The sequence below is a fragment of the Odontesthes bonariensis genome, chromosome 6, assembly GCF_027942865.1.
Source record: "Odontesthes bonariensis isolate fOdoBon6 chromosome 6, fOdoBon6.hap1, whole genome shotgun sequence".
Taxonomy (NCBI): Eukaryota; Metazoa; Chordata; class Actinopteri; order Atheriniformes; family Atherinopsidae; genus Odontesthes; species Odontesthes bonariensis.
This window is the reverse complement of record NC_134511.1, coordinates 5,648,999-5,663,867: the sequence shown is the minus strand read 5'-3', so window position 1 is coordinate 5,663,867 and position 14,869 is coordinate 5,648,999. Positions and strand designations below refer to the sequence as shown.

The 14,869-nt window shown below is 40.7% G+C and overlaps 1 long non-coding RNA gene across 1 annotated transcript; it reads right to left on the bottom strand.

The window, feature by feature from the left end:
- Positions 1-8,345: 8,345 nt before the first annotated feature.
- LOC142382787 (uncharacterized) lies at positions 8,346-10,361 on the bottom strand. Its single transcript, XR_012769953.1, has 3 exons — positions 10,116-10,361; positions 9,833-9,931; positions 8,346-8,602 (listed from the first exon to the last, which is right to left on the bottom strand). It is a non-coding gene; the product is annotated as an uncharacterized LOC142382787 (long non-coding RNA).
- Between the last annotated feature and the right edge of the window lie 4,508 nt (positions 10,362-14,869).

Sequence of the window (14,869 nt, the reverse complement as noted above, 5' to 3'; positions counted from 1 at the left end):
TCAAAGTGCTTTACATAAAATAAAATCATTGCAGCAAGGAGTGGAAGAAGCATTAAAAATACATAAAATAATATAAAGAGAAACAAATAAAATAATTTAAATGAATTTAAAAACAAGCAACAGTCCAGATAAGTTCAAAGATATCGTGCAGATTTCATGCATAGACACATGAGAAAAGAAATGTTTTTAACCTGGAGTTAAAAATGTCTCCATTTGGTGAGTGTACAGTAAAGTTCCGTACCCTTCTCCATGTTTGGTGGATCCGCCGATTACTTTCTTTTCCGGTTCCGCAGCAGACAGCAACAGACTTTTACAATAATAAAAAAAGTAATAAAACCTGCGCTAATGCGTGATAAAATATTTGTCGGCGTTAAATAATTAATGCGTTAACGCGATAATAACGAGTTAACTCGCCCAGCCCTAAACAAAACATTCCATTCTACACACTGCGGGGAGTTTCAGAATAGGCCAACTAGCTAAAAATTGATTTCCTTGCTAATTACAGAAACTAAGAGAACTAGCAGAACACGATCAAAACATAACCTCATAAAACATCGAAGTGCAACTCAGATAATTACGTAAAGCTGGTTAAACACACTTAAGCCTGAGTGTTATTGTTCTTAAGGCTCACTCGGACATTGGATAAGTTCTGGATAAAGGAAATGAGCAACATATTGTTAGCATGATGACTCACTCCCACTCCTGCCCACATGTGCTGCGAATGCTGCAGGACGATGACGAGCTCTGCTGGAGAGCGACTGATCAGATTACCCTGAGCACCATGCATGGTAATGAAATATAACTGAGTTGATTTGTGGATATTTATCCCTAATGTGCAGCTCAGGTAAGGAGAAGGTTTCTAACATGCGGCAGAAAGCCATGATGTTTTCCTGAGCCTGGTTTTTTTCTTAGGAAAGTATGAGACAAACGCCAGCTTCCTGGACACCACATTATGTGCTGAAAACAACAGAAAACAAGAAGCTTTTCCTTTGAGTTGAGCGTGGAAATGAATAGCGCTCAGTTCACATTCGTCTATCCGCCACTCGGTTACCGGAGTGATTAATCCTGCTCCAGGTGGCGGTAACCCTGCCACCGCGTCTGTGAAAGGGTCACAGGAGAGCAAAGATTAGGTTGGGTACAGCAGCCCAAAAAACCAGAATGCAACGCTGAACTTGTTGTTTTTCTGTGCCACACATCAACAGCAGCAGATGAGGCTCCTTACTGTATTAACTGGAGTGCTGCGTGTATTCACACGTATCCACAGCAGCAGGAAGGTCTAACTCTCACTCCCACAGAGGCCGAAAATGCTGCGAAATGTTTGCCGACACGTTTGTACACCGTCTCATCCTGTAATTTTACTGCTGGATTGAACATTTCCTCCAAAAATCTGGAGCAAATGTTGAGATCACTCACGTTTTCACACGCATTCAACTAGGGCTGGGCGAGTTAACTCGTTATCATCGCGTTAACTCGTTAGTTATTTAACGCCGATAAATATTTTATCGCGCATTAACGCAGGTTTTTTTTTTTATATATAATTTTTTGGGGCTTTTGTGCCTTCAATGGATAGGAAAGCTCAGAGAGTAGAGATTTTTCAAACTCTACTGAGAACAACACAACAGAAACACACAAAACACCGAAGACTGAAACAGAATACAGGACTGAAACTCAATGAAAATACAAGAACATGACAGTGAACATAAGATGGAAGAAAAAAGCTAAAGGCTGTGTTCGAAACCGCATACTTTTCCTACTACTCATACTACTCATACTAACTTTTTGAGTTAGTAAACGAGTTTGAGTATGCGAGAAGTTCCCGGATGCATACTAGATTCTCCGAAATGTTGGGTATGCATCATGAGGTTACTACTCATACTCAAACTACCCAAGATGCAACGTAACGTGACGTCGCCGATCGTCATTTCCTGTCAAAACGGCAGTTTCAAGCTAGCTACAACGAGGGTAGGTTCACTTCCTGTTTTCAAAACAAAAGCACCAATTGTATCGTAATGGCTTTCCCTATGATAAAAGGCAACGGGTATTTTATTTCGTGAAAATAACCGGAAGTGCGTTGCTCACTGCGGCTAGCTTTAGTAGCGCCAAACGAAATAGTAAATAGCCGGTATTTTGTCAGGTTTTTAACACGTTGGGGATCTAAACGACTACTTTCTCGCCTGAAAATGTTTCAAATGTTGCTAAAGTTTACAGAGTTTAGAGCTCAAGAGAAATCAGCTTCAGGCCGGCTGATTTCGGCTCGGGCAGGAGCGAAATGCATTGTGGGTAAACGCTCTGTATACTGTCTGATCGATGAGTATGTAGTATGCGGTTTCGAACTCAAAGACTCAACAGAAACAGCCAGTGGGAGCTATTTCACTTCATGTTTCAGTGGGGTTTGGGACGGATACACTTGTTGTTCAGCTCCTCTTTTATGAGATTTTTAAAATGAAAACATCTTCTATTTTTCATCAAACCATATTTTTTTAACACGATCACATGGAGTTGCTGTGGCAACTGCGATCTGCTGCAACGCTTGACCCACTCGTTTAAGCTGCTTGAACCTCAGAAAAAAACTCAAAGTTCAAAATATCCTCATTTTACTTTTTAGTGTCTTTGGTGTTCCACCACAGCGCTGCTTACTGTACGATTTTTCAAGGTCTGGAAGTCTAAAAGGAAGTCAGGGGAGACTGCTGTTTCTCAGCAGAGGTCGTTTGAGTATCTAATATGAGCACCGCCTCTTGGGGCTGATCCAGGGCTCGCTGGAGAGATTTTAGCCCCCCATCTGGTCTGGGAACAGCTGGATGCTGCCCAGGAGGAGCTGGGGGGAGTTTTGCAGAGATGCTGCGAGACAAGTGCAGAGCTGAAATATTTCAGCAGGTTCAGAGAAATTATGAATGTGTGGATATTTTATTTAGCTTTGCTACTTCAAGAAAAAAAGAAGAACATTTTGAACAAGTCAGCGTGATTCTTTTATTTTATGAAGCTCCTCTTTCACAGTAACCTGGGCCGAAGTGCATATCCCCTACAACACGCTGGCAGATGTGCTGTTATTCCATCTGTCCTTGAACACCTCGTGCTTTATGCTGTTTCTGTGCGTTTTGAGTATCACATGTTTGACTGCAGGAACAGTGGGAACGATAAGCCCAATATATGGCATTCATGTCCTTCCAATAGCTCAGTTCTATAAATCCCTTGTGCAGTTTCTCTCTGAAAGAAAAGGGATGCCCTGCTGACTGAATAAAGAGCCAATCTGAATTATATTTTACAATAATAACGGGCTACTTCAGACCAAAGATGACAGAACTGTGTAAAATTGGACCCACCATAAATTGTCATTTATGATGAGTTGAGGTTCTTTTAAGTTCTCTTAACAGAATTAAAGGTTTCCTCTCCCAAACAGACCAGGAGAAACTCATCCATGCGTTCATCTCCAGCAGACTCCATCACTGTAACGCTCTTTTAACTGGACTTCCCAAAAAGTGCATTATACATCTGCAGCTCATCCAGAACGCTGCTGCTGGAGTTTTAACCCGGACTAAGAGATCTGAACACATCACAGCAGCTTTAAAATCTTTACTCTGGCTTCCAGTCAGTCACAGAATAGATTTTAAAAGCCTGCTGATGGTTTACATCTGTGATCTGTTCAGAGAATATAAAGCCAGCAGAGCTCTTAGATCCAAGGACTCAGGTCAGCTGGTCCAGTCCAGAGTCCAGACTAAACATGGAGAAGCAGCATTTAGCTGTTATGCTGCAAACAAGTGGAACAAACTGCCAGTGGAGATTAAACTTTCACCAAATGGAGACATTTTTAAATCCAGGTTAAAGACATTTCTGTTCTCATGTGTCTATGCATGAAATCTGCACGCTATCTTTGAACTTATCTGGACTGTTGCTTGTTTTTAAATTCATTTAAATGATTTTATTTGTTTCTCTTTATGTTCTTTTAAGTATTTTTAATGCTTCTTCCACTCCCTGCTGCAATTCTTTTATTTTATGTGAAGCACTTTGAATTGTACATGAAACGTGCAATACAAATAAATTTGATTTGATAAGTAATAAAATGCTATCTGGTTGCAAAATTAGGCTGAATGGGAAATGGAAAGTCCAAAAGTATAGATGTGCAGATAAGCAACAGCAGTGCAAAGGAACACGAGCAGTCCAGCGGCTACTTGCCTTTAAGTAAATAAATTACAGAGGGAATGAATGAATCCTGAAGTCTTCCAGTCCTCCTCATTGGAGCCCTAAAACAACGACCTGAGGGCACGAGCTGAACCTCATTTAGAAGTGGATGATTAATTTAGGACAATCCAGAACAGCCTCAGCCCTCCTCAGGACCTGTCTGTTATAAATGATACCGGCCGATAAGCTTCCTGAGATTTTTCCAGCAGTTTTAACAACTCGATTCTTCAAGGTCAAGGTCCCGTTTATTTATAGAGCACCTTATAACAACCTGGGTTGACCAAAGTGCTTTACATGAATAAATAACAATAAAATCCAACAGATACATTTTACAAAGAAATTCAGCAAAAGATAAAAACACACAGACAACATTTGTTTCTCCCAGGTCTGAAAGCCTGGGAGAAAAGGTGGGTTTTAAGAGATGTTTTAAAAATGTCGAGTTTCTGATGAACGAATATGCAACGATTCTTATTAGACAGGTTCAGGTTTCCAAAGCATGCAACAAAACAAAAGGTTAAAACAGATGAAATAAACTTCTGTAAAAGAGCGTCATCATCTCAGAGGGAATGTGGAAGATTCTCATCTTCCTTAAAAAGAACAATCTTTGCTGAACCTTTTTGGATGCATTTATAGCTCTCCACCGTCTCAACATCTGCATCTTTGATAGCAGCTGGTGGTGGAACAGAGAGGTAGACTTCCTAAAATCAATGTTTTTGGTTTTCGACACATTTAGCTCGAGAGAAGACTCGTCACACTGAGCTACAAAGTCCTCTACAGCAGGCCCACGGTCCTGCTCCTCCCCCCGAAGAAGACTAACAATAACCGTGTCATCAGCAAACTTTAAGATGTGTCTGTTACTGAAGCTGCTGCAGCACGAGTTGGTATAAAAGATGAAGAGGAGAGCCAGTGGAAACAACCCGTTAACTCTCACACACTCAGTGGGGTTACATGGCACTGAAAGGATCGGATTATTGGCTAAATTATAATAAAAATGAGTTGAGCGAGGGTAATTCTCCTTGGATATATGGTGGTGAATGAATGGGATCAGAGGCACAAAGCGTGTCATACCCCGGTATGATAGGTGGCGCTGTACCCATTCCAACTGTTGCTAATAGAGCCACTTCCTGTTGACCTCTTCACCACCAACAACAACAACAACAAACTCAGGCATTGGAGAAAGATGGAGAACGCAGAGCAAGATGAAGCTACGTCCCTCTACATTTGGTCTGTGATGAGCTGCTTGTTGCACAAACTTGATGCCCAACGGAGCATTCTCCATCGCATTGTTTCTTTCTGACGGCGACAACAACAGGAATATCGTCTGCTTTGACTTCCGGGTCACGACCCCGGGAAAACATCTGGAGCATGCGCAGCACGCAAAGTCTGATTCACCACGTGCTTCAGCGTCTACAAGCAGGTTTAGAGTGACTTTCAACAGAGTTATCTCGGGGTCTTAATCTGATCCGATCCAGTTTCTTGTCTACATGCACTTAATAACTCAGTCTTATTGTAATTTAGCCAATAATCCGATCCTTTCAGTGCCATGTGACCCCACTGAGTGTGAGCTGTTAGTTAAAGAGTCAGTTATCCAACTAATCAGGTTAGGATCGAGTTTAAAATGATGAAGGAGCTCATCAGTCAGTCAGTTAGTTAGTAGTAGTATTTTTATTAGAATTGGTATTATTATTGTTGTTGTTAATATACAATCATTGTAAATATTTTTTTTTTTAAGCTACTTGACTAATTTGAATTTCCCCCATTGGGGGATGAATAAAGTATTTTTCTATTCTATTCTATTTCTATCAACAAGCAGAAAGGGTTGGATAGTGTTATACTGTTTGGCATGTGTCTTCTGCCCCTCAAGATGCCTGAACAAAAAGTGCAGTAAAGTAAAAACTGCATCCTCCACAACTCCACCAGCTCTGGATGCAAACTGCAGCGGATTGAGATGTTGTTCAACATGCAGCAAACTTTCCGTTTCAACCCTGATGAATCCAGGCCAGCCGGTGCGCTTTTGACTGGTCGAAACTCTAAAAGCCTTTAAATCAGGTTTGTTTGCACTTTTGAACCTGAGAGGTTCCTCAGGTTTACCTTCATACAATCAGGAGTGTTTCCAGCAGAATTCATTACCGGCACTCTGAGCACCCTCTTAAAAGAGCCACGGGTATTTAAGAAGTGTGACAATTGATGTGATTTTGACTCTGAGCCACATGGGAAGACCAAAATCTAATCTAAAAAAGTAAAATGCAGTAAATAATTAGATGATATTTTATCCTTCTGAAGTGACAGTTGAACCACTTTAAATTGTGTTGAGTGTAATTTCAGATCATGATAACAAAGCACAGCCTTGTCTCTGCTTTGTTTGGTGTAAAGTACTAAAACTGTGGTGGTTCCCAGGCTGGTCAGGAGGTCCTCTTCACCTTTTGCCTCCTGAAGGGCTTTGTCACCTGAGCTCCATATGGGTGGAGTTTTCAGTCCCGCTCCAGCCACGACTTTCCACCAGATTTTTGTCTTAAAGAGGCTCCCAATGTTCCTGCATTTCCGTTGTTCTGTGTTGACGTACCTGTGTTCGTCCTTCAGAAATACCCCAGCATCTCCTGATGCTGCCGTCTGAACGGCAGAGGTGTGTAGTAACGAAATAATTATACTTCCAGGAGTAGTTTTAAATCTCTATACTTTTTACTTTTACTCCGCTACATTAGGCTACAATGAGCTGGTTACTTTTCTTCTTACCTCTTTGGTATTCTACGCCTCATTATTTTTATTATTATTTTTTTTTTTTCAAGTATTTAAAACATTACAACAATATTACTGGGCATGTATTGTTGTAATGTTTTAAATACTTGAATGCAGTTTTTCTAGAGAATATAATTGTTTTGTATATGGGATTATTCTCCATCGACTCTTTTGGGCTTTCACATGCGCGAGCGTACAACTAACCGGTGAGTTACATGCTGTTTATAAAGTTGTTTTGTAACGTCCCCATGCCAGTAATGTGAGAACCATGCATATGGTTTTGATGGTAAGGCTTGTGACTTTATTGTCGGATGGGTTATAAAGTGGTGTGACGTTTCTGCAGTGTGCAAGTTGTTGTTTTACGTGGAAGGGTTAGCGCTTGCCCCTTAGCCACCACGTATTAGCCTCGCATGACAGGCTGAGCGAACAGCGCGATCTTCACACAGGGAGCGCAGATTTGCACCTCTCTGTGTCCTACTATCAGTATTTGACAACCTCTAGCAATGGAAATGCGCTTCAAATGCCCCGGAGTTCCCCTTTAAACTGAGAAAAAAGAAAAATACACAGTTTCTTTCACAAATATTGAAACAGAAAACAAAATATCGGAGAAAATGAGGAAGAAGAGATGAAGTGTGCTGGCAACACAGAACTAGAATGATCATTAGTTTAGATTTTTACTGATAGAATTCACAGGATTTTATTCAACTTTCTAATAAACTAAGTATGTCACGTATTAACTGTAGGGCTGGGCGAGTTAACTCGTTTATTATCGTGTTAACTCATTAATTATTTAACACCAGTAAATACTTTATCGTGCTGTAGCGCAGGTTTTATTAGTTATTTTATTTTGTAAAAGTCTGTTGCTCACAGGCTTTTATTTTGTAAAAGTCTGTTGCTGTCTGCTGCGGAACAGGAAAAGAAAGTAATCGGGGGATCCACCAAACATGGAGAAGGGTACGGAACTTTTACTTGGCCATTTTCATTTTAAACTTCTTCCAGACGGCGGAGTCGACAGAACCAAAGTCATCTGTAAACACTGCCAAGTTGAATTGTCTTCTCAGCGTAGTAGTTCCAGTCTAAAATATCACTTAAAGGCAAAACACACAACTGATAGCAGCAAGTCATTCAAGGAAACAGACAGTGGAGCGAGGCTTCTACATAAAAACTACAGAAAGATGCTGATGTTAAAAGTGTGTTTGCACAACAAATGTTATGGCAGTTTCATTCATATGGCAGCACATTTAAAATAAAACTAAATGCTAAAAGCTATACGCTACTTTTGGATTCATTTTTGGATTTTGCGTACAAATGCGATTAATCGTGATTAATCAGGGAAATCATGCGATTAATTAGATTAAATCTTTTAATCGTTGCCCAGCCCTAGTTTTTACTGATATAGAGAATTCACAGGATGCTGCGTTAGCGTCATCGTTGCTATTCGTATATCGGTAGTACTTATGTAACACTTTTCTGGTTGTTTCCTGTCAGATTTGCCTCTTCACGCATCAGAGGTAACGTGGGGCTCGGTGTCCTGCCCGGGGACGGTTCAACGTGTGGTCTCGGAAAGCCGGAAGCCGAACTGTTGACCTTTTGGATTGGCCCGTTGGTTGCTTTGCTTGGCTCTGTTGCTGAATTTGTCGACATGTAGATGAACACATTGATGATCATTTCTCCCTCTGCTCTGGGTAGGCTGTAAATCAGAGGAGATTGAAGCTGTGAGTGTTTTCCGATGTTCACCAGACATTTGCCTTTGTGCTCATAATGACTAACAGGAAAACACATTATTACAACCTGTTATTCCATGTTGGTTGCAAGCTGTTACCTCATCCCTGCCTCACAGTTGAAGCCTCAGTTCGAGTTCAGACTAATATTTAAAAACCTTCCTCTCAAGTTAAAACGTTTGGCCAGTTTTTAGCCCATTTCACACCAAAATCTTGGAGGTTTGCATCGTCTCAAAGTGTTCTCTCGTCTGCAGGATTTTTTTTTGTCAGCCTCCAAAGCATGACAACAAATCCACATGTATAGCTGTGTATGTACAGGGTTCAGATGGAGGTTTATTTTTACGCCAGTCGTGTTACATTCCCAAAGTGTAGGGGAGCCAAAGAACAAAAAAAAGATGTAAAAATGCTTTAATGCACTTAAAGGGAACACTCCCCACCACTGGATTTGTGAGGAAATGGGAGATTTCAGTGAGTTTTGTTATAGGCACACAGGTTGAGAATGAAAGCGTGCATCTTTATTGTATAACAGATTTTCTGGGAAACTCAAGTCCTTTATGAAAAAGGCTCTATTACAGCCAGACGTGGGTAGTAAGATGAAAAACAAAGAAACAGATGAAAAATATCAGAACCAACGGTGGGAAATGAAGACGCAGACGAGGCCTCATACTGAAAGCATGTTTACCTTACAAAGAGTGAGAAACAGCAGCTACATTATGTGTCTTCTGTGTCAACCAAAACAAACGCACATTTCAGCAGAAACTCAACATCTAACTTGAGGAAACATGTAGCGCTAAGTTTCCTAAACTCGTTTTTTCCCCCATGGATAGATGAATGTTTGTTTTTTAGGTTACATATGGGTTACATATGTTTTAAACATTTCCTAAGTCTCTTTTATTTTTTATTGAAGTTATTGAATTTACCTGGATTATTTTTATTGAAGCTATTTTGTAATTAATTCATTCATTTTAATTTATTTTATCAATTGGATGAACTCTAATTTGCCTAAAGATGATTATTTAGTATTTTTGTCTGTCTGATTGAATGCTTGTGTTAACAAATAAATCAGACGTTACTCAACAGTTACTCAGTACTTGAGTAGTTTTTTCACCAATTACTTTTTTTTACTCTTACTCAAGTAATTATTTGGATGACTACTTTTTACTTTTTACTTGAGTACAATTTTTGGCTGCTCTACCCACCTCTGATTACAGCGTAGGAACTCTTTCTGTGCAGGAAGGAGCCTGCACACTGGGGGAAGCTCTCAGCCCTTAAAACTCTGCAGGTCTGCTCGGTTCTGCCTGAAATGATGATGAAAAAAAAAAAATTTGGAAAAATATGGAAATGAAGGCAAACGCCCAAACATTGTTTCATTTTGGAGTGTGGCTGGTTTTTCTCCTTCAGTAAATTCATCTTGTTAAGTAGGATTTCATCTGCAAAACGTCTAGACCTTGATGGTTCACTTTCCCGCCTCCGTACACTCACCATGCAACACAGGCCCCCAGCAAAATGTTTTCTCCTCCTCCTCCACTCTCCTGCTCCCAGCACAGCTCTGGCAGCGCTTCCTCGTGTCATCGACTGGATTTTATGCTGGCCGCAGCAGCTTCGCACTTCAACAATTGATTATTGCTGAGCGTGATTCTGTACAGGTACTCTGAGCAAAATAATGGATAGACTGCTGTTTCCTCCTCTGAGTTAACTGGAAGACTTGGTGGGTGAGATCACACACACGCCTTCCTCCACTGGCATCGCTTTCATCATCCGATGCTGTTTCCTCTGGAACCTGATTTCTCCCTGACCTTTTGGTATCGCCTTTAATTTCGTCCTCGGGGAAACGTAATACACCTTCACTCTCCGCACCTGATTGGTGGTGCATCTCCTGCTCCATGATGGGGAAATTCACACAAACCCGATGCGGTCCCAGGGACGTTGCTGGGGCACGGCCCCCCCAGAAACCCCACCACCAACCCTGCCAAATGAGCCTGTATTGGAAGTATAAGAACATTTATTCAAATGTGCATGAACCTCAACAGGTTTAACAGAGCTGTAGGCTATCTAAGCAAATAAAAACTCATTTGAGTTCAGCCATTTACCTTTTCAATTCCTCCTTCTGTAGCTCATCAAACATAATCAAGTCAGCCTTTTACAAGGCAAGGCAGATTTATTTGTACAGCACAATTCAACAACAAGGGGATTCAAAGTGCTTTAAAACAGTAAAAAATAAAAAGCATGATTTAAAATTTAAACAAAAAATAAAAGAAATAAGAACAATAGATCAAATCAGGAGTTAAAATATGATTAAGTTTTGAAACTCAAGCTTCAGATTTGGAGCTTTATTCAAACGCAGCTGAAAATAGGTGTGTCTTCAGCCTGGACTTAAACACACTGAGTGTTTCAGCTGATCTGAGGCTTTCTGGGAGTTTGTTCCAGACATGTGGAGCATAGAAGCTGAATGCAGCTTCTCCATGTCTGGTTCTGACTCTGGGAACTGATAGAAGACCGGATCCAGATGACCTGAGGGGTCTGGAAGGTTCACACTGGGTCAGGAGGTCACTGATGCATTCTGGTCCTGGAACATTCAGAGCTTTATAGAGCAGCAACAGAACTTTAAAGTCTATCCTCTGATGGACAGGCAGCCGGTGTACAAGAGGCAATATAACTAAAAAAACATTACAATTTTCAACAGATACAAAATAATGAACAACATTTCAGTCGAGAAACTGAACATGTTTTAATCTTACTGTAGCACAGTCAATAAATACTTCTACAAGAGGGAATATTGCAAAATAAAAAGTCAGAATCTTAAATTAAGAGCACCTGATATGGTCTGATAAATTATTCCCCCGATTAAGTAGCCTTTTAAACTAGCCTACCCACATTTTACCCATTTATAATGCCTAAGGTAGTTTAGTAAATAGACTTTAATTGGCAGAATAGGATATAATCTGGCGTTTTTCATCTGCCATGGAACCAGACACTCAGTGGGGTTACATGGAACTAAAAGGATCGGATTATTGGCTAAATTACAATAAGATTGAGTTATTAAGTTCATGTAGACACCTTAATCTGACAAGAAACTGGATCGAATTGAGTTACTCGCGATCAGATTAAGTCACTCTAAACCTGTTTGTAGATGCTGAAGACACTTTCTATGCTTTCAAAAGCAGCCAGGCTGACTCAGACCTGCTCAGCGCTCCATAAGGTGGTCCAGTTTCTGGGGTTGGTGGTCAATAAGAGCCACTGGAGATCTGAGACACAGGCTGTGTTCGAAACCGCATACTACATACTACATACTTCCATACTGCATACTCATCGATCAGACAGTATGCAGAGCGTTTACCCACAATGCATTTCGCTCCTGCCCGAGCCGAAATCAGCCGGCCTGAAGCTGATTTCACTTAAGCTCTAAACTTTGTAAACTTTAGCAACATTTGAAACATTTTCAGGTGAGAAAGTAGTCGTTTAGATCCCCAACGTGTTGAAAATCTGACAAAATACCGGCTGTTTACAATTTTGTTCCCATGAATTCAGCGCTACTAAAGCTAGCCGCAGTGAGCTAACGCACTTCCTGTTATTTTCACAAAATAAAATACCCGTTGCCTTTTATCATAGGGAAAGCCACTACCATACAATTGGTGCTTTTGTTTTGAAAACAGGAAGTGAACCTACCCTCGTTGTAGCTAGCTTGAAACTGCCGTTTTGACAGGAAATGACGATCGGCGACGTCACGTTACGTTGCATCTTGGGTAGTTTGAGTATGAGTAGTAACCTCATGATGCATACCCAACATTTAGGAGAATCTAGTATGCATCCGGGAACTTCTCGCTTACTCAAACTCACATACTAACTCAAAAAGTTAGTATGAGTAGTAGGAGAAGTATGTGGTTTCGAACACAGCCACAGAGAAGCTACAACGTCCAGATCTGAACCGACTGAACCTCCTCAAAGTCCAAAGGTTTCGTCGCTCTTCATAAGTCACACACTCTGAAACTCAGGAATGACATCATCCGCAGGTAAGGGCATAAATAACTCCAGATTCATAAATAACTAATTCAGGTAACTTTCTTAACACTTGTTATGCAGTGCTGAAAATAGTGTCAGCTAATTAAATTCCAATAAAGCTGTGCTGTGTATAGTACGCTCACCAGACACCAATTTACTCCCAAAAGAGTGTTTCACACTCAGCATCTATCAGTTCCAAAGGATTCTTCATTTACATTCATAAGCCAGGAAGCTGCCTTTCTGTGACATCTTTTTCTCAACCCGACTACATCCTACATCAACTTACAATAACCACATTATATTTAACGTGTAGCTTAATTACAATAAGTACAAGATTGAGCTAAATGTTCAGCAGAAAACACAGACTAGAGAATAAAATAGCTAATAAGTATCTTTCCCTGTATCCACAAAGCCTGAGTTACTAAACAATTCCCATTTGATGGGAACAGGTGGGGGGGTGTTTTATGTTGCATCTGCAGGGTTGCTAATTAAAATCCATACGCCTAATGGGTTTTCAGCACCCCTGTTGTTTAACATGATAACCTAAGATAAGAGCAGTAAATTGAAGTGCTTTTAATTAAGTGCAGGATTTATAATCGTTGTGACTGAAGAGTCTTTAATTGACTTTCCACCCCTGTACTTCCCCAGGCCGAGCAGGCGCACCGAGGGGTCACCCTCTCATATTCAAGTGTTCAGAAATTAAATGAGCAAAATTCAGCTTCAGGTTTTTTTGGATCCGAGTCGATAGATTCAGACACGGGATGTTGGAATCTGCTGCGACAGAAATGTTTAGTTTTTCCCGGACTTCTCATCTGTTGCTCTGCATGTGAGGCGGTTTGTTTCCTCGTTCACTGCACAGTGGTCTCTTTAACCCTAACCCCTGATAGGGGACATGTTTGTCAACTTGGGGTGTACTTTCTCCTCTAATTTCAAACTGGAAAATAGTGATACTCATCATATTTGGTTCAGTTGTGCATTTTTGACTTTTTTTAATTTCAAACACACATCATATACAATGCAATTTTTCATTGCGTAGAAAAAAAATCTCCTTAATTTCTGAAAAGGGACATTTTTGTCTCCTTTTAAAACGACATAAAAACATCATATATTAATATTTTTTTCCACTTTTTTTTCCATAAATCTTTTATTCCACTTCAGTTCTGATCATAACTACCAAGTTTTCAATTATTTTCAAAACATTAACCCTATAGATGCCAATTTGAACTTTCCAGCCCAAATTTTAAGCCTTTAGGTGCCAGTATTTTCAAAATATGGAATGCAAAGTGGAATTATTGAGTAGGGATAATTATGGTCTGGGATATGTCAATGATTAGCAACAACATTGATTTTTAGGGATGCCTGATTTAAAAAAAAAAGAAAAATGCCGACAGCCGTGCCTGTTACGGTGTTTGCTGCTCGGTCTGCAATTCGGTCTGCACGGTCTACACAGCAGGCAGTGATACGAAGGGAGAGAAAATAGGGCCAAGGGATTGTGAGGTCTGACTTTTTCCTGGAGAACGATTTTGTGATGCAAATGTATTACTCTTTTGAACGCATATTGTTTTGAGAAGCAAGACGCTTTATTTTCGGGACCCTAGCCAACTAGCCGGGACTACTTTTGTCAACGCCAAAACGAGGCTGGAACTCTGCTCACAGGACGCAGCAGGGGGTAAGAAGATGTTCATAAATGATGTTGCTGATATGGGATGTCACACAGCTTCATGTCAAAAGAGGCGAACTATCCCTTTAAAGACTTTGACCGTCATCTGTTGCCACCCATGAGGCTGGCAGTCGTAGTCCGGAGTGAAATAACGCACCAAACTTTGAATGGATTGCTGTGATATTTGCCATCAATATTAAAATTCTCTGCAGCGATGGAGGGCAAATGGCCGAGCTTTTAATCACTGGATAGTAAAAGTTTTGCAATCTTGCTCACATGAAAACAAACGGGCACACTTTTCCATATTACGTTGAAAATACCAAACAGGTCACTCAGCCAGCTTTCAAGTGACACCTGCCCTCGGCTCCAATCCAAAAACAACCTTATGAGTGAGTTTAATCTCGTCTTTTCACAGCTCACATCTCCACTCTGAAGCAACACCTCCCACTCGCCGTCCCTGGAAAGAAAAACACCGAAGTGAGAGCACGCCAATCCTTCTCTCTGTTCAGCCATGTGGACGAACCGCATCGTCCTTTTGGTAACTATGCTCTCTCAGCATGCCATTACTCTCCAAACT